At 37.9% G+C, this 25,531-nt stretch overlaps 1 protein-coding gene across 1 annotated transcript in view; it reads right to left on the bottom strand.

Annotated features, from left to right (window-relative positions):
- The window catches only part of LOC150083189 (glypican-6-like), a 303,750-nt gene that overhangs the window by 186,722 nt on the left and 91,497 nt on the right, over nt 1–25,531 (bottom strand). The gene's annotated exons all lie outside the window — the stretch shown is intronic.

Genomic DNA, 25,531 nt, shown 5'->3' with positions numbered 1-25,531 from the left:
GTGACAGGGACAAAAGGTAGATTGAATGGCAGTGATTGCGCTTAAGGAGTCTGTATATATCAAAGATTTCTTGATGTGGTAGTTGTTTTTATTATCTAGAGCCAGTTTTATTGCGAATAATTCAATGTACAGGTGAGACTGAGTCTCTGAGAATGCAGGTTTTCATTTCAAATTTTCTTGGGTTGATACACAAGAAAGTTTGAAATGGGGGGTTTGACAGAGTTCCAAGTGTCTGACTCTATACTGACAATGCAATGCTCTCTTAAGTCCAGACTAAGGACTGAATCTTTCAGTGCAGAATGTTTTGATTTCTGGAGGATGATTGGGAAGGGGGGATTCAATTATAAGAGAAACCAGAAATATATTCTATAATAAAGACAGATGGAACAGAACCAGAGTATATCTGCCAGATGCAAAGATAGGTGGTATGATTCATTTATTTTTGCACTACTTCATTATGGGGGGGGGGGGTACAGTGTGTTCAGGAGGAATGGGAAGGGTTAAAGGGGAGGGGGCATGCTTCTTATCAAAAGCTTCTTAAAGCAGTTGGACTGCATCCAGAATAAGTTCAGATGGATGTTCAGCCTATGTAATGGAAGATCATATGATGTAGAGGAATGACAGTTGTGATATGTTAGAGACCAAATGATTCTGAGCAATATCACAAAAATCTCTTACCTCATTAACGGAAAAATCTTCCTCTTATAAATATATAATTACAGAAATCATGGATGGGCAATACATCATGGGAAAAGAGATTTCTAAGCAATCTGGATGATTGTTATTTATTCCAGTAACAGAGAAAGTACAAGGGGCTCTGATATCTTGGTTCTTATCAAGGATACAAACTGCATCCAAAATTTCATGGTGCAGGAACCAAGAGAGGGTAGTGACCACAATGTCATAAAATGTTCAGTGTCCAAATCTTTTTGGACACTGAACTGAGGACTCATGAAACTGAGGAGCTTCAGTTTCACGAGTGGATTGAGAGTGGATACTATAAAGGATTGAGCTCGGGCTCTATTAACTGGAGAAATAACTGTAAACTGTTGGATACGCATTCATTGTCCAAAGTATTCAAGGAATTTATTCTGGAAGCTATCAATACATTTGTTCCAGTGCAAAAGTTTCACAAAAGAAAAATACCCAAATGGATGTCTAGAGAAGTCAAGAGTTTAAGGGAACTACAGGAAAAAGCACAGGATAATTACAGACTATCATGAGATACTGATTTATATGAGCATATATTATTATAAGCATATATGTAACAAAACCATTGAAGGACAAGTGAAAGGCCAGTACAAGAAATCACTAGCAAAGAAAGCTAAAAATGGAGACAATGAGCTCTTCGTGTGGGTACACAAAGGAAGAGAGTGAATCAGACAAGTGCCTTACTGGAAAAGTCACAAAGCTCAGCAGAAGTGACAGATGAGTTGAATAGGTACTTTGCAATGATCTTTACAGTTTAAAAACAATTCAAACCATGAGGGATCAGTGACAAAGAGTTAGACCAGTGTTTCTCAACCTGTGTGCCGTGAGTATGCTTCAGGTGTGCTGCGGAAAAAAGCAAATATAAAAAATTAATATATCCAAGTTTTATAATAAAAATTAATTCAAATAAAAAATTTATTTATTTACACTGCACCGATCCCAGCCCCTTCCAGCAGTCAATGTGACGTCACATTTTAATTCCTAGAACTAGATCTGTTCACCTTTAATCCTTTATTCACTTTTTGATTCCTAGAAGTACATTTGTTCACCATTATTCGGCAATTCTTATCACTTGAGGGTCTCTCCCAGGCACCCTGCAGTTGTATAAGTGCAACATAAGCAGCATAGTAAGAAATTTCCTTTGTGTTTTAAAAGTACTTTTTGTGCTTTTATATTTTTAAAACATTCAGTTAATTTGTATAGAACAGGTATTTTAAATTAACTGTAATAGTACATTATAGAAGTAACTTTAATTTTTTTTTAGAAGTTATTAGCAATGGATAAATATTTAGTGAAAGGAAATCAGAAGAGGCAAATTGATAACGAGATTGGAGAAAATGACAAAAACAAAAACAAGCAACTATCAACATCAAAAAAGACGAAAACATTGTCGTAAATATGATGATGATTATTTGGGGATGGAATTTTCATATGCTGATACCCAAGATTTTCCTCAATCTTTGTGTGGCATGTGGTTTAAAACTGTCGAATGAATCAATGGTGCCGAGTAAACCGAAGCATCATTTTTCTACAAAACACGAGAATTTATCGTCCAAAACTATGGAATATTTTAAAAGACTGCAGGTCTCTACTAGAAACCAAGGTACAGAATTTTATAATATGGCTAAAATATCTGATAAAGCACAAGAAACCAGCTATTTAGCAGCCGAACTGGTGGCAAAAAAAAAAAAAGAAAAAAGAAAGAAAGAAATCTCACCTGATTGCAGAAAGTTTGATTTTACCAGCATGTCAGTTAATCGTGAAAAGTATTTTGGGAGAGGAAGCTGAAAAAAGAATAATGACTGTACCACTTTTGAACAGCACAATTACCAGGCGAATAAAAGAAATGTGTGTGATACTGAACAAGTTGTTTGAAATATTAATAATTTTGGGCGACTGTTTGCACTGAAAGTAGACAATTCTACAGATATTAGCGGGAAACCCAATTAATAGCATTTGTCAGGTTTATCGAAAATGAGGTCGTTTATTATTATTATTATTACCACAATTATTATTATGTTTTTGTTGTTGTTATTGTGAACAATGAAATTGGCCAGTTGTTCTCAATGAAAAAACAATCGGCCAAGATATTTTCAAAGTAATGAATCACAAAATAATTCATTACTTTGAATTACGTGAATTAAAATGAATTCATTTAAAATGGATTACAAAAGTGTGGTATATTATGAAAGTCGTGCGTTGGCATCTGTACCGACGGTGCTCCCGCGATGACAGGAGAACTAAAAGGATTTGTAAACTTAGTGAAATGACACAATTCAAATATTATTATAACACACTGTTTTAGACACAGAGAAGTTATAGTAATGGAGACAGTTGTACCCGATTTAAAACTTGCACTTGATTAAGTGGTTAAAATGGTCAATAATATCAAAAGTAGACCACAAAAAATACGTATTTTCAGAAAATTATGCGAGGAACTGGAGTCTGCATCACTTTTCTTTAATGATGCATACTGGGGTTCAATGGCTATCAAAAGGAAATGTACTTAGGCATATGGACGACTTGCGTGAGGAAATGCTCATATTTTTTTCACTGGAGCAATAAAAATTTTGTGATTATTTAAGCAATGAAATTTGGTGCTGTAAATTAGCTTTTCTGGCAGATTTATTCGCACAGCTAAATGAATTAAATATCAGTATGCAAGGCCCAGAGGAAAATTTACTCACTTATACTGACAAGTTGTTCACCTTTAAAGAAAAGTTGAGTATAGGGAAAAAAAAAAGCAACTGAAAAAAATTTAGAAATGTTTCCCTTGACTGCCAAAATGAATTATACTAAAATAATTAATGTAATAAGTGAAACATTAGAGCTGTTAAAGACAAAAATTGAGCATTACTTTCCATCCCTTGATAACAAAAAATATTTGTGGGTAGGAGACAAACCTTCCGATGTTAGAACTTAATCTGCAAGAATTGGTTGAGATCCATAGTGACCAGTCGCTGGAAATTCACTTTAATAGAACTAATATTAGCAAATTAAAATATTAGCAAAATTCAAAATTAATATCCATGAATTTTGGAAAAGACAATTAGAATTTTATTGCCATTTTTCACTTCCTACTGCGAAACACGGTTTTCCGCTTTAAACGAGATTAAATAAAGAGAGGGAGAGAGAGAGAGAGACTCAAGTCAGTAGAAGAGCTGAAAGTAACCCTATCCACAATAAATCCTCGTATTAAAAAACTCTGTGCTTCCATCAAACCCAACCGTCTCACTGATTAAAATGTTATAATTGTATATTTTTTTTGTTTTTATATTTAAATATGTTAATTTTTTACATATTTTCTTTTAAATTTCATGTATATTCTTTTAAATACAGTCATTTCTTTTCTTTTAAATTTCATGTATGTTCAGAAAAGAACATTGAAAGCATTTAAAACAAATAATAAGTGCATTATTAAATATACCCAACAGAAACAACTTACAGTTTGTGAATATATGTATATATATATATATTATTTATAATTTTTATTTAAACATATTTATAATATATATAGTATTATAAATATATATATAATATATAATGGTGATTGTAGTGTGCGGCAAAATTTTAGCATCTTTAAAAGTGTGCAGCAAAATTCTAGTGTCTTTAAAAGTGTGCCGAAACAACAATAAAAAGGTTGAGAAACACTGAGTTAGACTATTGAAAATTAAGTGATATAATCAATCTTGGAGAAGAGCATATTATTATTATTATTATTATTATTAGCTATATGGTGCAAGGAAGCACGAGGCTTATGCTGCACCAGCCAAAAAAATTCCCCGAGTTAACCTGACAGAGAGTAAAAAGTAGAAGGGAATCACTGAGTAAGAGAAGAATGATGATATCCAGCACAGGACCATGGGTGTGCCAAGCCCATACCCACTATGAGCCCTTGTATGAGGGGGGGGGGATCTATTTCTTCTATGCTCTAAGTTTATCAGTTCATCTAACATCCATTGTTAGATGCATATATACTTGCATGTACACTAATGCTAGGAGTATTGTAAATAAATTCCCGAATTTGAAGTACTGATTCAGTCATTGAATGCACACATTTTAGGAATAGTGGAAACATGGTGTCACTCAGACATAAGTTATCCTGAATTTGAATATGGGGAGTACAATGTATACAGGATGGACAAACAGGACAGAAGAGGTGGAGGGGTTGTGCACTTATTTAAGAAGCATATTAAATCTAAGGCAGTGCATCCAGTTGACATGGGTAAGTGCAATGTTGAGTCAGTTTGGTGTAAGGGGAAAACAAAATTGAGAGTAGAAGTCTGTTAGCATTAGCATTAGTAGAGGCATATGATGCAAGAAAGCAAGCTTATTCAGCATCAGCCAAAAAAAAAAAAAAAAAACCATACACCACTCCCATTTCACCCCTCCGTTCGTTCGAAATACCTGTCCAGTTGAGCTTTAAATTTGTTTAGGCTATCAACTTCAACAACAAGTGATGGAAGTCGGTTCCACCAACCAACCACCCGCTGGCCAAAGGCAAATTTCCGCACATCTATCCGACATCCGTCCTTCCTCAATTTGAATTTATGCCCTCTGAGGCGATTATTCTGAGCAAGATGAAGGATCCCATTGGCATTGAGCATGCTCAAACCATTCAAAGCCTTATACACCTCTATCAGATCACCTCGCCGGTGCCTAGTCTCCAGACTCTGTAATTTGCAAAACTTAAGCCTTTCTTCGTAAGAACAACCCTTTGTTCCATTCACTAATCTTGTTGCCCTTCTCTGTACCTGTTCCAGCAGCTCTACATCCTTCTTGAAATGAGGCCTCCAGACCTGTATACAGTACTCAAGATGTGGCCTAACCATTGCCTTATACAAGGGAATAATCACCTTATCCCTGCTAGAAAAATTCCTGTATATCATTGACAAGACACCATGAGCTACTCTTGCAGCTCGTCTGCACTGCTCAGAGAACTTCATATCTGCCTGCACAATTACCCCCAGGTCCTTTTCATTCTCCACCACTGTCAGTGTAGTACCGCAGAGTTGATACGTTGCTCTGGGGTTACTGTTTCCCATATGTAGTACTTTACATTTGTCAATGTTAAACTTCATTTGCCACCTCTCAGCCCATCTGTTCAACCTTTCCAGATCCTGTTGCAGCAGCATAGCGTCAGTAGTCTCCTTAACAACCCTGCCAACCTTTGTATCATCTGCAAACTTGGACATTAAACTTGATATCCCATCATCAATATCATTCATAAACACCGAAAACAACAACGGACCCAACACTGAACCCTGAGGAACTCCACTAATAACATTAGTCCACGTTGAGCAGTGTCCACTGATTACCACTCTCTGTCTTCTGCCACTCAACCATCCCCTTATCCATAGCAGCAATTTGCCTCCAATGCCACACTGCTCCAATTTGTGCAGCAGTCTTCCATGTGCAACAGTATCAAAAGCCTTTCTAAGATCCAAATATATAATATCAAAGTTATTCCCTGCATCCAGTTCTTTTGTGACTACATCATCATAGTCTCCAATCAAATTGGTCAGGCAAGACCTGCCCTTAACAAAACCATGCTGCGTCTGAGCTATAACTGAATTCTTGTCTAGATGATCCTGCAGTGCTTCTTAATATGCAGTGTTATAGACTTAATATGTGATGAGTAAACCAAACAGCTATATAGGGAAATAGAGTGGGCCAGCAAATCAGAATGTCTCATAATGGGGGATTTTAACTTTCCAGATGTTGATGGGAATTTGTGGGTTGGTCACTCAAACACTAGCAAGACTTTTGTGATTTCTTGGATGACTGTTTTCTACAGCAGCATGTAAGAGAGGCAACAAGAGGAAATGATTCTTTATGCATTAAGAATCTGCAGGTAAAAGACCAACTGGATGGCAGCGATCACAGTGCACTAATGTGGAATTTATTTAGAGACAACTTCTGTCAAGGGTAAAGGGCTTTTGCTTTCATAAGGGTGACTTCAGAAGTCTCAGACAGTTTTTAAATTGTATGCAGTGGGACTAACTGACAATGTTACCAACAGCAAATTCTAAATATTCAGGGAAATAATCAAAGAAGCTACTAGGCTTTTCATACCAACAAAGAAATACTGCTCAAATATTAGTTTATTAATTTAATGACCTAAATGGATATCAAATGAACTACTGAGACAGGTAACAGAGAAGAAAATATAAATTATCAGGCAACACAGAAACCTATGGTAGATATAAATTAGTTTGTAATTAAGTCACAAATGAGGTTAGACAAGCTAAGGTAGATTATGAGAAGTCTCTGGAAAAAAATACAAAGAAAAGCAGCAAAGACTTCTATGCTTTGATTAAAAGTAGAAGGAAGGGGTTGAATCACATTGGGCCACTTGATGTTTCTGGGTTAACTGTTCATTACCCTGCTCAGGTTACGGACAAACTGAATAGGTATTTTGCATCTACATTCACACGTGACGAATTCTTTAGGGAAGAGGATGCAGAAGTTAATCAAACTCTATCAAGGAGCAAATGGATTTTGTAATAACTTTAAGGAAAGTGGAGGAGAAATTGTTGAGAATGGACACAAAAAGGAACATATGGACGCACTGAACAGTTGATGTAACCAGCTTTAATCTCATCAGGAGGTTTGGGATAGTTAAAAGTCAGGATAATGCTCCTGGTTTTAATAAATTTCCCATCCCTACGCACATTAATTCTCTTAACGGCGATAACTCCCTGTGGTTTCAATTCTGAGCAGATTTCCTCCTCGGTTACGTCGAGAAGGTCCCACTCCGAAATGACACCTCTCGATGAATTGAGTGTTCTATGTGGTGTCACGGTTATGGGTACTCCTCCGATTGAAGTTGCACAGAGTAGTTGCTCAGACTGCCTGTCTGTTTTGGTTTCAATTAACAGATCTCCAGAACGGAGCCTCTTAACTGATTTGGGTGACCCTGCTAACCCATCTAACCCTTTCTGTATAAAGAAGGGTGACATTTTGCCAATCGGTGTTTCATTGGTAGAATGAATAATTAAAAATCTTGGAACAGGCCCTGATGGTATTTCTGTTCGCTGCCTCTTTGTAGCAATAATGCTATCTGTATCTTTGTCAATGGTTTCAGATAGGGATCGGGTTGGGGCCCCCTGAAGAAGTTAGTTTATCAGGATTCATAGAGTTTTTATATGGTTCAGTGCCCGGGCTCCCCACCCACCACGGAGCCCAAAGGGACGCCCACTACCCGGCATGCGATAAATGTGCTCGGGAGTAGAACGCCAGGGCTACCCAGACACCATACCCGCACCGCCGCCAGCCTGAATCCTGTCCCTCGGACCATGAGGGTAGGGGCGTGGCATTGACACAGTTGACCCTCGCAGGCGAGCCTACTAGCCAATTGATCCTAGCCGGGCCTTCCAGGACCACCTATCTTGTCGAAGCAGGGGCCAAAGTGTTGTATTGAAGCTGGGCCCCTCAACCACCAGGATCACCCTTTCTGAATTTCCACGGGTCGCAGCACACGGCAAACATGCCGGATTCCATTGATGTAAGCCTGGAACCTGGGCTGTGGGCGTTGGATCCTAGTGATGCTAGTCTGGAAGTCCAGCAGCGTCACTGGGAGGTCCCCTCACCATGTACAGGTGCCCACGTTGAGGGGCGCTTGCTTAGCACGGATTCACTTAGTGCTCTGTTTTTCCGGAACGAATTATCAGCGTTAAGTGGGGGTCACCTGTAATTATATTTCAGGAAGGCTTTTGATACTGTTTCACATAACAGATTGCTGTACAAACTGGAGCAATGTTGCATTAAGGGCAAGTTACTACTATGGATAAAGGGAGTTAAGTGGAAGAAGACAGAGTAGTTATCAATGGGCACCACTCTTCACAGACTAATGTTATTAAGGGAATTCCCCAGGGTTCAGTGCTGGGTCCATTGTTGTTTTCAATATTTATCAATGATATGAATGATATTTATCAATGAATGTATATCACACTTACTGTCTAAGTTTGCAGATGATACACAAGTTGGTAGAGTGGTTAATGACAGTCACCAGGATGAGCAACAGCAAGTAGCTACGAAAATTGGATTGATGGACTGAGAAAAGGCAGTTGAAATTTAACATTGACAAATGCAAAGTACTGCACATGGGTAACAGTAACCCCCAAGTAACTTATCAACCATGTGGTACTACACTCAGACACGAAGTTTCCTGAGCAGTGCAGACATGCTGCCAGGGCCGCTCATGGTGTTTTGTCAATGATATACAGAAACTTTGCTAGCAGGGATAAGGAGGTGATTATCCCTTTATATAAGACCATGGTTAAGCCACATCTTGAGTACTGTACACAGGTCTAGAGAAAAATTGCGTCCATTTTTATATCAACAAGCATTTTGATGTAGCCGAGTGGTCAGGCACGTGAGTGCAGTAGCATGAGTGGACCAGGGTTCAAGCCCATGACTACTAAAAATTATTAAAATTTGTATTGATGATTTATTAAAAACTACACTGACCTGGTGGTCATGGTGGAATATAAAAAAGAACATTTTCTTTTCTTCGTTGCTCAGTGACAAACAAAATGCCTTTATACTTTCTCATTTTTTTCTTGTTATTAGAATTAATTTTTAACACATCCATTAGATTCCAATAAGAATTAATCAAAAATACATAAAATCAATAAATTAATAGTTTCTTTCCTCTCTTATCGGACAAATGATGGTATTATTGGGAAGTGGTAATTGCAGTTCTAAATCAGGACAATCCCGGCCATATCGGGACAGCTGGCCACCCTGATTAACATCATCCCTTTTGTGTGTGCTACTTGAGATTTTGTGAAAATGTAATCAGCATTTAGATCACTTAACCATTTACGGCCTTTATACACTTCAGTGAGGTTACCACAAAGGTATACCCAGTTTCCAAAGATTTCAATTCATAGATCATCTACTAATTCCAACTAATCCCAAAGTACTTTGTTCATTTTTAGCTGCAGCAATTTCGCTTCCACTTTACTCTTACTGTTCCTGCTCTTCTCTGCACCCTTTCTAACAGATCGATGTCCTTTCTGGAATGGCTTCAAACCTGTATATTTTATTCAGATGAGGTCTAGCCCCTATCCTGTATATTGGGCAATGGTCATTTGTGCAGTCCAACAATTTCACCTTCTCTTTATCAACTACCTTCAGTTTAGTGTTATGCGAACAGTATTTTATTCTGGGATTACTATTGGGTACTCAAATGTAGTACCTTTCAGCTGCCACTTTTCAACACATCCACTTCATTTATCTGGGTATTCTTGAAGTAGCATACATACCTTAGTTAATCCAGGGTGGTGATATAATGACGTTTAAGCGAAATATTAATTTTGCAACATGTGATTTACTCTGGAGGAATTTTTTGTGCATAATAACTTTATTTCACAGCATGTTGGATGTTTTATCTAGTTTGTTTCAGTTTCATGTATGCTTCATTATTTTTATAATGTAATATTAGATATCATTATTATTATTATATTACTTTTGGATGACTTCTTCAATCACTGTGTAAAGTATACTTAGAGCATTACAACCTAAAAGGCTCATAGTTATCCAAAAAATAATCATAAATTAGACAGAGACTGCTTTACAAAGTAAAGCATAATCTAATTTATGACTGTTTTCTAGAAATGAAAAAATTACCCCAGGGGCTCACATCTGGTGAGTATGGGCTTGGCACAACCAAGATCCTAAACTGGATATCATCATTCTTCTCTTTCGTGGCGATTCTCTTCTACTTCTGACTGTTGCTCTCTCTCAGGGTAACTCAGAAATTTTTTTTGGCTGGTGCAGCATAAGCCTCAGGCTTCCTTGCACCATATGACTAATAATAATAATAAGAAGATATTAACCTTTTAACGAGGCCTTTCTTTTGAAAGTTGTGCAATACCAGTGCAACTTACTGTGCAGGCAAAGTTTTTTCTACTGTGAACATAAAGAATAGTAGAATAGGCTGTTTATGGTAAAGAACTGTCCCATATTTACATATATTTACTTCCATTTTCAAATTTAAAATTTTTTTAAAAGTTTAGTTCAAATTTAGTATGCTGTGAATCATATGAAATATAGACATCATTAGTCTTCCAAGAGCTGTTTTTGAAAGATTTGTTACTATTCTTACACAAGTAGAGGCTCACATCTGGTGAGTATGGGCTTGGCAAACCCAGGATACTGAGCTGGATATCATCATTCTTCTCTTTCCTGGTGATTCCTTTCTACTCTCTCTCTCTCTCTCTTCTCAGGGTAATGTGTGAATTTTTTTTAGCTGGTGCAGCATAAGCCTCAGGCTTCCTTGCATCATATGGCTAATAATAATAAGTAGTGCAACTCGTTTTGCAGCCCAAGTTTTTACTGCTGTGAACAGAAGTTATAATAGAGTAGATTGTCTATGGTAAAGAACTGTGCCAGGCATTCCTGTAGACACCAATGGATAATGAGGTGTTTTTAAAAGATTCATTAATATTTTTTTCATTACTATTTTGAATAATAAAGATGAAAACACCAAAGGCAATATTCGTTTGGGAGAGGAGTTAGTGACATTCAAATTTCATATGATTCACGGCATACTAAATTTGAACTAAACTTTTAAAAAAATTTTAAATTTGAAAATGGAAGTAAATATAAGTTTATAATAAATGCTATATATGTTTTAAATGTTTTAAAAGCAATTTATACAAATAATCAACACACACACATATAATATAAAAATATATTGTGTAATATAATATTATATATTATAATATAAAAAATATAATATAAATACATAATATAGAAATATATACAGGTAACCCTCGTATAGCACGGTTATTAGGTTGCTGTAAAATATCATGTTGTGCGAAACCATGTTATACGGGACTAAGAAAAAGTACAACGGGGGAGAGGTTATTCAGCTGCCACTTTTCAACATATCCACTTCATTTATCTGGATCTTCTTAAAGTAGCATACATACCTTAGTTAATCCAGTGTGGTGATATAATGATGTTTAAGTGAAATATTAATTTTGCAAAATGTGATTTACTCTGGAGGAATTTTTTTGTCCAAAAGCTAACAAAAATACACTATTTCGTTAACAAAATGTTAACAAAACTAACAAAAATACACCATTCTAGATTTCGTGCATCTTCTGCTCTCTTGAAAAATTCAGTAATCTGGGTTTGTTTCCTTCTGCTTGATAAATCTTTGTGAATTTCATCGTATGGAACTAAGCATTTTTTAAACTCCCTTTTGAACTTTGGTCACCTTTCATTCAAGAATCTGCATTCAAAAAATAAGATTCTAATTGCTCGGCTAACTCTATGCCTTCCCCTTAGTGTAAAATTTTGAAGTTTAGAATTTTCATCTGCAATATCATCATCTCAATTGATTTGATTTTAACTCCAATACCATTTGCACCAAATCTGCTTCGCTGGCTTTGTTTTCTACCAGTAATTCTTGAACGTCTTCAGTAATCATATCTTTTTTTTATTGTTTTAGTAGCATCGGCAACTAAGTTACTCTGTGTATATTGTCTATAAATTGCATGTGTCCTGAGGTCGATTTATCTGTTTTGCTGGAGGAAAAACCATGCTACCCTCCCCCGAACCAGACTAACTCAGCCAAGTTGTGAAAAAGACCCATAAAAATTCCTCCCTTCATCAATGGGATTCAAACTCGGGTATTTTCCGCCAGTGTGGGGAAGGAGGAGGAGGGCGATTCTATCAACTGTGCTATCCACGAGGGCTTCGGTAGTCATATCATCAAAACCTTGCTCTCCTATCGACGTAGCAAGTTCTACTATTGCACTGATTCCGTTTTCTGCCCATTCGATCATATTTCCTGAATGAACTGACTTGTGGCATACATTTTTCCGCACGCATTTAACGTTGGCAGTTTTACTTCTTTCAGCGATAAAGCTATGATTCTGATACAGTCTACAATTCAGAAATGTTTCAATGCCTCCATTACTTCAATAGATTCGGAATCAATTTTTTCCAAAATCCATCGTAACGATTTTCTGAAGGAATGAGTTTTAAAGGTGGATATAATGCCTTGATCTAATAGCTGAATGAAAGAAGTTGTATTAACCCAGTACAACTGTAGCAGTAGGAACATAACTTCAACGTTTGGATGACTTAAATCTTTTGGATGGCCTGGTGTGCTATCCAATAGTAATAAAACTTTAAAATCTAGATTTTTCCACAAGTTCGACAAGTACTTGTGGAAAAGTCTTTTCCACAAGTTCGAATTTCCCGACAAAATAAAATACAGGTATTTCTCAATAACTTTTTTTTGACTAGCGAGTCAACAGCTGGGATTCAAAAAGAGTGGAAATGTTGGAAAATTACATCCAACATAATAGCACGGTTCCCGTGCGCAAAAGCTCAAAAATACTCTGTTATGCGAGGTTTACCCAAATTTTCTAACTGTGTTAGAGCGAAACCGTGTTGTGCGAGGATTGCCGCAATTTATCAATTCGCGTTAGAGCGAAAACATGTTGTAGAAGTACCGTGTTATACGGGGGTTGCCTGTACATATAAAACTGGAAATTGAAAGAAATAAAAGATTATAAACACTAATAAGAAAAATTATAGACAATATTTTGTATATAATGAATTTTTTCAATTTTCAACAGAATTATTTTTTTTTGTTTATTTGAATTTTAAAAGATGTAAAAAACAAGACTTTTTTTTTTAATGTTTAGTTTTTGTACTAAAAACTAAAAAAAAAATACAATAAATATTGCAATCCATTAAGAAAAGATGAAATATTGGTAAACTTCAGGCAAAATTTAAAAATACCCATAAACCTTTTTCCAAAAATAGAGAGAAAATTTACACCTGTCAGTTGTAACACCACCATTTCTATAACAATTGGGGGGCACCACTAAAGGGATTAGGGCAAGTTTCCAGCATTGCCTCCCTTCCTCCCCATCTCCTTCAATCCATGCACGGTACTAAGTACTATAAGTAATTGCTGCTACAGATAAAGGGATGGTCACGTGGAAGTAAATAGAATGAGCATTGCTCTGCTTGGCCTAATATTATTAGCAGAGTTCCCCCAGAGTTCAGTGCTGGACCCATTGTTGTTTTTGTCAATATTTTATTAATGATATTGATTCCGTAGAAGAATAAAAGGAATTTACCTCAATACGATATGCAGAACACTTACTAATGACACTCTCCAGCAAATAAACAAATATAAAATTAATTTTATATTCATTTAATTTTCATTTTATATGCCCATTCATGTGCATTGTCCAAGAAAATCAGGATGCCATCAAAATTTAGTTGACTCAATCCATTTAAGACCGTAACTACTTTTGTTTTCCTGACTAATGTTCTTGTTTTTTTCTGCATCCATTCACAGATCTACATCCTGTCTTCCTAAAGTGAGGCTTCTAAACCTGTATGAAACCTCTCCTAAAACCTCCGTGACAGCACAATGCTTTCACCACTTATCACTCATTTGGAGATTTCTGGGTTTGAGTCCTGTCTTATACTGGAGAAATTTATAAATGCATCCTCAACTGCAGCTGTACTTAGCCAATCTCAGGTGCATGGAGCAGGATTTCTCCTGTGATTTATGAATGAATGTGGGTTTTTCAGAACACAACAATAACAAGCAAACTGTTGTGTGAACACACCTCTACAGACATAACACATATGTTGCAATATGTACGAAGTCACAATGATCCACTTATAATGCTACAACAACAATCAAAACTGTATACAGTGCTGCTCAAGGTGGGCATATACATTCAGATAATCATTTCCTTGTCCCTTCTGGCACAACATCTGTATATCATTAATAGAACCTCCATGCAGTGTCTTACAAGCCTGTCTGCACTGCACAGAGATCTTCATGTTGGCCAGTACAATTACTCCCCCCCAAAACTGTCTTTTTCGTTCTCCAACAACACAAGTGGGTATCACTAAAATTATATACCATTCAGGGATTACTGTAACCATATGCAGTAGAATGTATTACCAATGTTAAATGGTCATTGTTTGTTAACAATAGAGACTGTTTTTACAGATACGATACACTTAAATAGAAGGGGTGCATGAATATATGCTGATACTATTGAGGCAATGGTGGGTTGGAAAACTGATAACTTGAGGGTGGATACATGGGTTAATACATTAACTAGGGCCACAGGCAGATGCCTGGAAAGCAAGGTGTTGGGGGCATTAGCATTAGTAGAGGCATTTGATGCAAGAAAGCAAGCTTATGCAGCATCAGCCAAAAAAAAAAAAAAAATAAAGTAAAATAAATAAATAAAAAATAACCACTTCCACTTCACCCCTCTGTTCGTTCGAAATACCTGTCCAGCTGAGCCTTAAACTTATTTAGGCTATCAACTTCCACGACAACGGATGGAAGTCTGTTCCACCTACCAACCACCCGCTGGCTAAATGCAAATTTCCGCACATCTATCCTATATCTGTCTTTCCTCAATTTGAACTTATGCCCTCTCAGGTGATTATTCTGAGCAAGAGGAAGAATCCCATCAGCATTGAGCATGCTCAAACCATTCAAGGCTTTGTACACCTCTATCAGATCACCTCGCTGGTGCCTAGTCTCCAGACACTGTAATTCGCAAAACTTAAGCCTTTCTTCGTAAGAGCACCCCTTTGTTCCATTCACTAATCTTGTTGCCCTTCTCTGTACTCATTCCAGCAGCTCTACATCCTTGTTGAAATGAGGCCTACAGGCCTGTATACAGTACTCTAAGTGTGGCCTGACCATTGCCTTATACAAGGGAATAATCACCTCCTTATCCCTGCTAGAAAAATTCCTATATATCATTGACAATACACCATGAGCTACTCTTGCAGCCCGTCTGCACTGCTCAGAGAACTTCATATCTGCCTGCACAACCACCCCCAGGTCCCTTTCATTCTCTACCACTGTCAGTGTAGTACCACAGAGTTGATACGTTGCTCTGGGGTTGATGTTTCCCATATGTAGTACTTTACATTTGTCAATGTTAAACTTCATTTGCCACCTCTCAGCCCATCTGCTCAACCTTTCCAGATCCTGTTGCAGCAGCATAGTGTCAGTAGTGTCCCTGACAACCCTGCCAACCTTCGTATCGTCGGCAAACTTGGACATTAAGCTTGATATACCATCATCAATATCATTTATAAATACAGAGAACAATAAAGGACCCAATACTGAACCCTGAGGAACTCCACTAATAACATTAGTCCACGATGAGCAGTGTCCATTGATTACCACTCTCTGTCTTCTCCCCCTCAACCACCCCTTTATCCATAGCAGCAATTTGCCTCCAATGCCACACTGCTCTAATTTGTGCAGCAGTCTTCCATGTGCAACAGTATCAAAAGCCTTTCTAAGATCCAAGTATATAATATCCAAGTTATTCCCTGCATCCAGTTCTTTTGTGACTGCATCATAGTATCCAATCAAATTGGTCAGACAAGACTTCTCCTTAACAAAACCATGCTGTGTCCGAGCTATAACTGAAGTCTTGTCTAGATGATCCTGCAGTGGTTCTTTAACCAGTGCCTCCATTAATTTTCCGGGAACAGAAGTTAAACTCACAGGTCTATAATTACTTGTGTCAGCCTTTGATCCTCCTTTGTGAATTGGGGTCACATTTGCACTTCTCCAGTCCATGGGTACCTCCCCTGAGTCCAAGGAAGCTCTCATAATTATGGCTAAGGGTTTGCTTACTTCCTTTGCTGCCTCCTTTAATATAACTGGATAGATCCCATCCACCCCAGGTGCCTTTCTTGTGTTTATCTTTAACAATTTATCCTCCACTTTACTCTCAGTTATTACAAGATTCTCTAGCTTACTGCTAGAGTTGAATACACCTCTGGCATTCCCTTCGCTGAATAACTCCTCATGTGTGAACGTCCACACAAAATATTCATTTAGTTTGTTAGCTACCTGAGCAGGGTCATCAACAGTTTACCCATCGATATCAAGTGGACCAATCTGATTCATGCCCTTCCTTCTAGAGTTTACATAAGTAAAGAACTCTTTCCTGTTTTTCTTCGCATCCCTTGCCAAGGATCTCTCGTAATCTGCCTTTGCCTGCCTAACCTCCTTTGTAACTTGGTTACAGATCAACTTGTATCTATCATAGGCTTCTGTGTCACATGTTAATTTGTATGTATCCCATGCATTTTTCTTCTCTGCCATATGCCTCATTAGTTCATCTGACATCCATTTAGGCCTAAACCTTGAACAATATTTCTTAGTTGGTATGTAAAGCCTAGTAGCTTGCAAGATAAGTTCTTTGAATGCTTCCCATTTTGAATTTGCTGTTGGTAACATCATCACTTGATCCCACTGTATAGAATTTAAATACTGTCTCAGTCCATCGTAGTCGCCTTTATGAAAGCAATACCCCTTCCCTTTACCCCTAATGGTAGTTACCTCTTTGAGTAAATCCCACTTCAGCACACTGTGATCACTGCCACCCAGTGGTTCATTTATCTGCAGATTCTTAATGCATGAAGAATCACTGCTGATAATCAAATCAAGAGTATTACTCCCTCTAGTTGCCTCCCGAACATGCTGATGTAGAAAACAATCATCCAATAAATCCACAAAAGCCTTGCTAGTGTGTGAGTGACCAGCCCCCAAATTCCAGTCAATATCTGGGAAATTAAAATCCCCCGTTATAAGACTCTTTGATTTACTGGCCCACTATTTCTCTGTACAGTTTCTTATTATACTCATCAGAGTCATTAGGCCTATAGCACACTCCTACTCTCAATTTTGATCTCCCAATACTTATGTCACACCAAAATGACTCGACACTGCACTGTCCAGTGATGTCGACTGGCTTCACTTCCTTGGATTTTATGAGTTTCTTAACTAATAGCATAACCCCTCCTCCCTTCCTATCCTGTCTATCCTTTCTGTACACATTGTACTCCCCAAATTCCAGTTCTGCATTCCTTATATCTGTGTGACACCACATCTCTGAAATCCCCACAATATCTGCCTTTGATGTTTTGAGCAATAACTCAAATTCATCATATTTATTTACTAAACTCCTAGCATTGGTGTACACGCAAGTATACATGCACCTGCTCTTCCTCTTAGCCACCCTAACACAACCCATGTGTTTACTTGTACCCCCATGATTCCCAGCAGTCTCTGTAATATCCTGCATCTTATTTTCCAGGCTGCTGCTCATTCCAATAGAAGCAGTGGAAGAATCACTTTCTCCTCTGCCAGTGGCTACTGTTAATCTATTAGTCCTTGTATCCCTCCAATCTTGCAGTTTTCCGACCCACCAAACACTGCCTCGATAGCATCAGCAAACATTCTTGCACCCTTTCTATTTAAGTGTATCCCATCCCTGTAGAAGCAGTCTCTCCTGTTAACAAGTACAGACCAGGCTGAAAAAAATTCTACCCCTTGAGCCCTGCACAATCTTTCCAGGGCCGAATTGATCGACAGGGCTCTCATCATATACTCCCTCCTATCGTGTCTGGGCAGAATTGCAGACACTTTCAAATTCAACCCTAATTCAAGGCTTTTTTTCATCAGTGACCTGTGCTTGTTAAGTAATTCCGCCGGTCTCCTACTCTTAATATCATTAGTGCCAACGTGTACAACTATATCACCTTTTGTGCCCTTAAAAGATGATATCCACTCTACAACGTCATCAACCTTTGCCCCTGGCAGACATACCCTTTTCCTGTTCCACCTATCCTTTTTACAAAGCATGTTTTCCGTTTCCCTGACAATAGAGTCACCAACAACTACTAGTTCCCTTTGGACCAGTGCATTCTGCCTTGGGGGTTGCCGCTGTGTTGCGCGATGACCAAGTGCAAGCTCTGGCATTGGTGTGGGCAGCTGAGAGCTTGATGGGCCCCTCACTTGTAATCCTTCGAGGGCATTCACCCTGTCCTTCAAGCTCTCATATAGGCCCATAACAACGCTGAGTTGTAGCCTGATTTCCTTACACTCCTTGCATCGTGCACATACAAAGACATCCCCCACGGCAGTATCGTGTCCCATACCTGACTGCTCCGCAAACATCAAGCAAATAGTGCATCTTAAAAGGCTGTGATTCAGAGGGCAACTGGCTCCCTCAGTTCTCTCCTGGGCCATAGCATTCCCATTAGCTTGAAACTTTTGCTTTGCTGCTCTGGTTTGAGTCATTATTTCGATTTACTTTCAATAAAATTTCAATTTCAGTATAAAAATAAATCCTAAACTTGTATCCCAAAACAGTTATAACGCTATATTTATGTTTCAGTAACGAGTGTTATCTACGAAATCGACGAGTGTTATCTACGAAATATTTATGTTTCAGTAACGAGTGTTATCTACGAAATCTACGAGTGTTATCTACGAAATATTTATGTTTCAGTAACCAGTGTTATCTACGAAATCTACGAATATTTATGTTTCAGTAACGAGTGTTATCTACGAAATATTTATGTTTCAGTAACGAGTGTTATCTACGAAATCCCTTTATATAACTTCCGTATCATTATGTATTAATTATTTATTTTTACTAATTATTTATGTTACGTAACCTAAGTGGTTATATGTATAGTTAAAAGTACAATTTAATTGCCAATGAAGTTCGACAAGATTAATAGATTTTACTGATTAATTTTCCCGTAACAATTTGCGGCTCTTTACGAACGGTAAACACGTGGATTTGATACCCATTCCGATACTAAGTAATACCTACAAAATCTCTATCTACGTTACTTTAAACTTAAGTACCGTAAATAGGAATATAAAGCTACTCTAGAAAATAAGTTAATAGGTCAATTTAAACTAATAAAGCAGAAAATAAATCAGAAAAAACCTATCTGTTCCAAGAGCAGCAGAAAGGCACGTCCGCACCGGCAACCCTCGTCCTCAGACTCAGACTCATATCAAGCCTTACAGTGGATCATTATGAAACAAGAAAAATACATGGACTGTTAGGGTAACTAAGAGTAAGAACAGGTGCATGTATACTTGCTTCTTTTTTTTTTTTTTTTGTAGTCGTTGGCGCATCGGCTTCTGTGGCCATAATGCACCTCCCAAGGTTTTTGCAGTACTTTGATCCAAGCCTGAGGCGGGATTCAAACCCGCGACCTTTGGGTTGCCAGGCAGGCACTTTACCCAATGTATACTTGCATGTACACTAATGTGGTAGATGCACAGTAAATAAATCTGATGAATTTGAAATACTAATTAAGTCATCAAATGCTGACATTGTGGGGATATCAGAGATAAGGAATGCAGAATTTGAGTACTAGTAGTACAGCATGAACAGAAAAGACAGACAGGATGGGGGGGGGGGTTGAAGTCATGCTTTTAGTTAGGAAGCATATTAAATCTAAGGCAGTGCATCCAGTTGACATGGGTAACCAGTGCAATGTTGATTCAGTTTGTAGTGGCATAAGCACTGGGAAAATAAAATATAACATGAATATAACAAACATCTATACAAAGAAACAGAATGGTGAATTTTAACTTTACAGATAATGACTGGAAGTTATAGGTTGGTCACCTAACATGTTAGCAAGACTTTTGGGTTTTACTGGATGATTGTTTTCTACAGAAGAATGATAGAGAAGAGAAGAAGCAATACCCTTGATCTACCTATCAACAGCAACTCTTCATGCATTAAGAACCTGCAGGTAAAGGACCCTCTGGGTAGCCATGATCACAGGTGCAGATAAGAGATTACTTAAATTAAGTTACCAAGAGCAGCAAAGTCTAAAGATTAAAGCATTCGGGGAAGTAATCATAAGAATTTGGCTTTTAATCCAATTAAGAAATACCATTCCAGGCTAGACCTAAACAGATGTCAGATAAGGTGATGAGACTTGTGGCTGAGAAGAAAATTGCATATAACCCGTATCACCAGATAATTTATATACAGGGATGTATATAAACTATCTGGTGATACAGCAGCCTATGGTAGATGGGAACAGGTATCCTGTGTGTTATCAGACACTCAGCCTAAAACACTGATGGATCCAATATCTCTCTATTACAGAAGATTTAGGAGAAGTCCGGTTGGCCTGCCTCCCTAAAATCCACTCATGCACACCTCGATAATAAGCCCTGTTACGTCACTCAGGTGGCAACGAACGTGTAGAGTGGTTCTCTTCAAGATGCCTGGTCAGCGTGAAGAGGAAAAGACCAAACCTTCCAGCAATGAGAGCACAACAATACAAATGGCCCTCAGTCCCCAGCAGCTTTCACTCTCCCTCTTACGGCAGCGAGAGGATCAGAGTGGAAGCAGAGGGTGCTAAGAATCTCTGGGTACGACCAGGCTGCCATGCACGGAAATTGAACTTGGCCTGTTATAACGTACGATCACTCATCAGTGAAGACAGGATATTAGAGCTGGAAAAGGAATTAGAAAATGTGAATTGGAATATCATCGGTTTGGCTGAAACAAGAAGAAGAAATGAACCACTTATAAGTTTATCAAGTGGAAATCTGCTGTACACCAATGGAAACAGTGAAAGGAGTGAAGGTGGAGTTGGGTTTCTGGTCCATAAAGATTTTAAAAACAACATTTTGGAAATCAAAAGTACATCACCAAGGGTGTCAAGACTAATACTCAAGATTTCTAAGAGGTACAAGCTAAAGATTATAATGATTTATGCACCAACGTCGAGCCATGATGATGAAGAGGTTGAAGAAATGTACACTGAAATTGAGAGTCTTCTAGATGAGCAGAAAACCCACTACACTATTATTACGGGGGGACTTCAATGCTAAGGTTGGAAAAAGGCAAAACAGCACAGAAAGAGGAACTATAGGAAATTTTGGAATTGGTGAAAGAAATAAAAGAGGTGAAAGACTTGTGGAATTTGCAGAATCTCAAGGAATGTCAATAATGAACACTTTTTTCAAGAAAAGGGTGAACAGAAAGTGGACATGGAAGAGTCCAAATGGATTAACAACTAATGAAATCGACTTCATCCTCAATAACAGAAGATATATTGTGAATGATGTTACCGTCCTGAATAAGGTAAATGTTGGAAGTGATCACAGAATGGTAAGATGTACACTTGATATAGATGTAGGAAAGGAAAGGAAAAAACTGACTCGAGTAAATAATACAAAGGTCTTTGAAATAACAGAGGAGGAGAAAAAGCAGTATGTACTGGAACTTAAGAAAAAGTTTGAGCTTCTGCAGACTGCTCAGGACCAAGATATCAACGAGGAATATTACAACTTTTTGAAAGTGATAAAGCCCAAGAAACCTATAGGGAAACAGAAATCCAAAGAAGAAAAAATTAGTCAAGAAACACTTGTCATGATGAACCAAAGACGACAAATGAAGAGCAAGAAAAACACTGACAGGGAGAAAATTGAGTATACTGAGTTATGCAAAGCCATTAGAAAGAGACTCAGAGAGGACATAAGAAGATTTAACACAAGAAAAGTAGAACAAGCATTAAGGGAAAACAAAGGATTTAAATCAGCAGCCATGAGCAGTAATACAGAAAGACAAATGATACTGAAACTGAAGAATAGCGATGGTGTACTTATAAACAGCAGAGAAGGCATAATTCAAATAGCAGAAGACTACTATAGAGAATTATACAAGGAGCGATGGAATGATACCAGCAGTGGGGAAGATGGATTGCAAAGTAGCAACACATACGACATACCCGATATTCTTCCTGATGAGGTAGAACATGCATTGAAGAAAATGAAGAATCGGAAAGCCCCGGGGGAAGATGAAGTTACTGTAGAGTTGTTAAAGTTGGGAGGAAGAGATATAACACAAAAACTGGCAAGGCTCTTCACAAAGTGCATTAGAAAAGGTGTGATGCAATCATAGTTTTGCTACATAAGAAAGGAGATAAATCAGAAATTGGAAATTATAGACCAATTAGCTTGTTATTCCATATCTACAAGTTGTTCACAAGGGTCATTACTAACAGATTAGAAAGAATACTTGATGAGAATCAACCGAAAGAGCAAGCTGGCTTTAGGACAGGATTCTCAACTATGGATCACCTTCACGTAATATCACAGCTAATGGAGAAAGCAAATGAATATAAAACACCATTATGCCTGGCATTTGTGGATTATGAAAAGGCATTTGACTCCATACAGCATAAGGCAATGTTTCGGGCACTGGAAAGACAAGGCATAGATACTCCATATATTATGATTTTGAAGAAAATATATGAGAGTGCTACATCCTTTATTAGACTAGACAAAGACAGTAGCAAATTTAAAATGGAGAAAGGAGTTCGACAAGGAGACACAATATCTCCGAAGGTGTTTACTGCTGCCCTTGAGGAAGCTTTCAGAAGATTAGACTGGTCGCAGAAAGGAGTCAATGTGAACGGGGAGTACCTAAACCATTTACGATTTGCAGATGACATTGTGGTCATTAGCCACGATCCCAAAGAATTAGAGGAAAATCTTAATCAGTTATGCACAGTTAGTAAGGATTTTGGACTAAAGATGAATATGGCTAAAACAAAAGTAATGATGAACAAGTATGCCACGGAAAGGGAAATAATGATTGAAGGAGCAGTAATTGAAAAGGTGGAGTCATATACTTATCTGGGACAAGTTATTAGCTGTAATAATGATAAATGGCTGGAAGTCAAGAGAAGAATAAATTTTGGATGGATAGCATTCAGGAAATATAGTCACATACTGAAGAGCAATATCCCAGTTTGTCTGAAACGTAAAATAATGAATCAACGTATACTCCCCACCATGACTTATGGAAGTGAAACTTGGGCACTCACCAAAAGAATGGAAGAGAAGCTAAGAACTACACAGCGAAGAATGGAACGAATTATATTGGGAATCAGACTGTTAGATAAGAAGAGAAACACATGGATTAGGCAGCAAACTCAAGTAAAGGACATTCTTATCAAAACTAAAGAACTAAAATGGTCTTGGGCAGGACACATAGCTCGAAGACATGATGACAGATGGACTAAGAAAATAACAGAATGGTACCCAAGAGGAGCTAGAAGAAAACCTGGAAGACAAAGGCAGAGATGGATAGATGAAATTCATGAGTTTTTGAGTAGAAAATGGATGGCCAGTGCTCAAAACAGAAGGAACTGGAAAGTTGCTGGAGAGGCCTTCATCCTGCAGTGGATTGAAAATGGCTGATGATGATGATGATGAGTCCATAATCAAATCACAAAAGAGGTTAGGCATGCTAAGGCAGATTACAAGAAGTTTATGACAAAGAATGCCATGAAAGGGGCTCACATCTGATGAGTATGGGCTTCCCCCAGGACCTCTTTGTGAGGAGGAGAACCTTGATCACGCACTCACTGAATGGAAATAGTACCAAAGCTTAAAAAGATACACCTCCCACCTGAAACTTTCTCTTGAAGGCTACATACTGACAATATTACCATCAGGACCTCAAACTACTGAACTGATACAACTCTTGGGCTTGACTAGACCCAACTCACATGGACTAACTATCCATGGGTCTGACTCACTCCTGAAATTGATATCAACAACTCTGCTTATGGATCATGCTCATGCTAACCCAACCTTATGGTTGGGTAGTATTTTTTGGTTGTAAGATCTGCTAACCCTGGGGTTCCAGGTTGAGATTGCAAACCCTGACATCAGTCAAGGTAGGATATGCTAATCCTGCAGGATAGGATGATAACATGCAAACCCAACCTCCTGGTTGGGCAGGATCTGCTGACCCTTTCTCCAAACAGAGTGGGACTACAATGGTTTCAACCATCATCACACCTTAAACGCCCAACAGAAGGCTCCCTTACTGTTTGTCCTTTTCCCCTTTTCCTTCCACCTAGTGGAACAAATGCTCCAATGGGGATGCCTTTGTCTTCACCCCCTCGCTCTTACTTCCCCTTCTGTATACCCTGTATCCCCCCCAGCACTCTACTTTTTTGACGTGAATAATGTCTATGCTGGGGGTACCCTATGGTACTCAGGCTGTCACGAAAAGTGAAACGTCTAATCGCTGTTATAAAACTAATAGACAATAGCATAAACAATTTATACTTATTTTGTTGGGTATATAATGCCGTCAACGAATATACAAGAAACTATTAGAAATTTTGATATTAAATATCATTTTTATCGAAAAAACTAAAGAGTTCACATTTTGGTCATTTGCCGTTGCGCCTTAGTTACTGTCACTCTCACAATAGCAGTGCAACAAGTACAATGCATGCACCCAAGAAAACAATTGTATGGAATAAATGCAGTGATGCAACAAGTTGCATACAACTGAGCAACAAAATTGTTGCCCTTTGAGAGTCTACAAGGATATATAAATACATTTCAAATAGGGTTTTTAGTTTTCAAGAGTTGAACAACTCGTTAAAGTAACTACTTCATTCAGTTACTTTGCATTTGTCGAGCAGTGCAGTTGTGTTTCATTTAGTTAAGTTGTGACAATGTTGAAAGCTACATCAACTAAACGTGTTCAAAGATTTTGACAAAGTCACAAATCTAACGTTGAAAAGCAAGCACCAAAAAAGCATCGGCAGCAGAATGAAAGAGAGAGTCATAAGCATAAACGCCAGCAAGATCAATTAGAGGCAGATGTTATTCACGGATCCTCCATGGAGCTAACGTTGACTTTTTCTTTCTTTTTTTTTTTTTAACTTTGTCTCTGTCCAGTAAGTTCAGGCAACTCTGGCAGAGACCAGCCAGAGAATAATGGGCAGTCTGGCTACCTCCAAGTGGTGTGTGTGCGGGCAACAAGACCAAATTTTTGACTTATAACAACACATGGGATTTGGTATATACAGTCAAATGGGCTGAAGATAACTGACTTTTACCAGTGTTAATGTAATGAAGTTAGTATAAAAGAGGTATAATTTTAGAATTATGACCAAAACTCTACCTTTTTTA

The sequence above is a fragment of the Mastigoproctus giganteus genome, chromosome 7, assembly GCF_048544385.1.
Source record: "Mastigoproctus giganteus isolate SK-2022 chromosome 7, ASM4854438v1, whole genome shotgun sequence".
Lineage (NCBI taxonomy): Eukaryota > Metazoa > Arthropoda > Arachnida > Uropygi > Thelyphonidae > Mastigoproctus > Mastigoproctus giganteus.
This window is presented reverse-complemented; position numbering and strand designations above follow the sequence as displayed.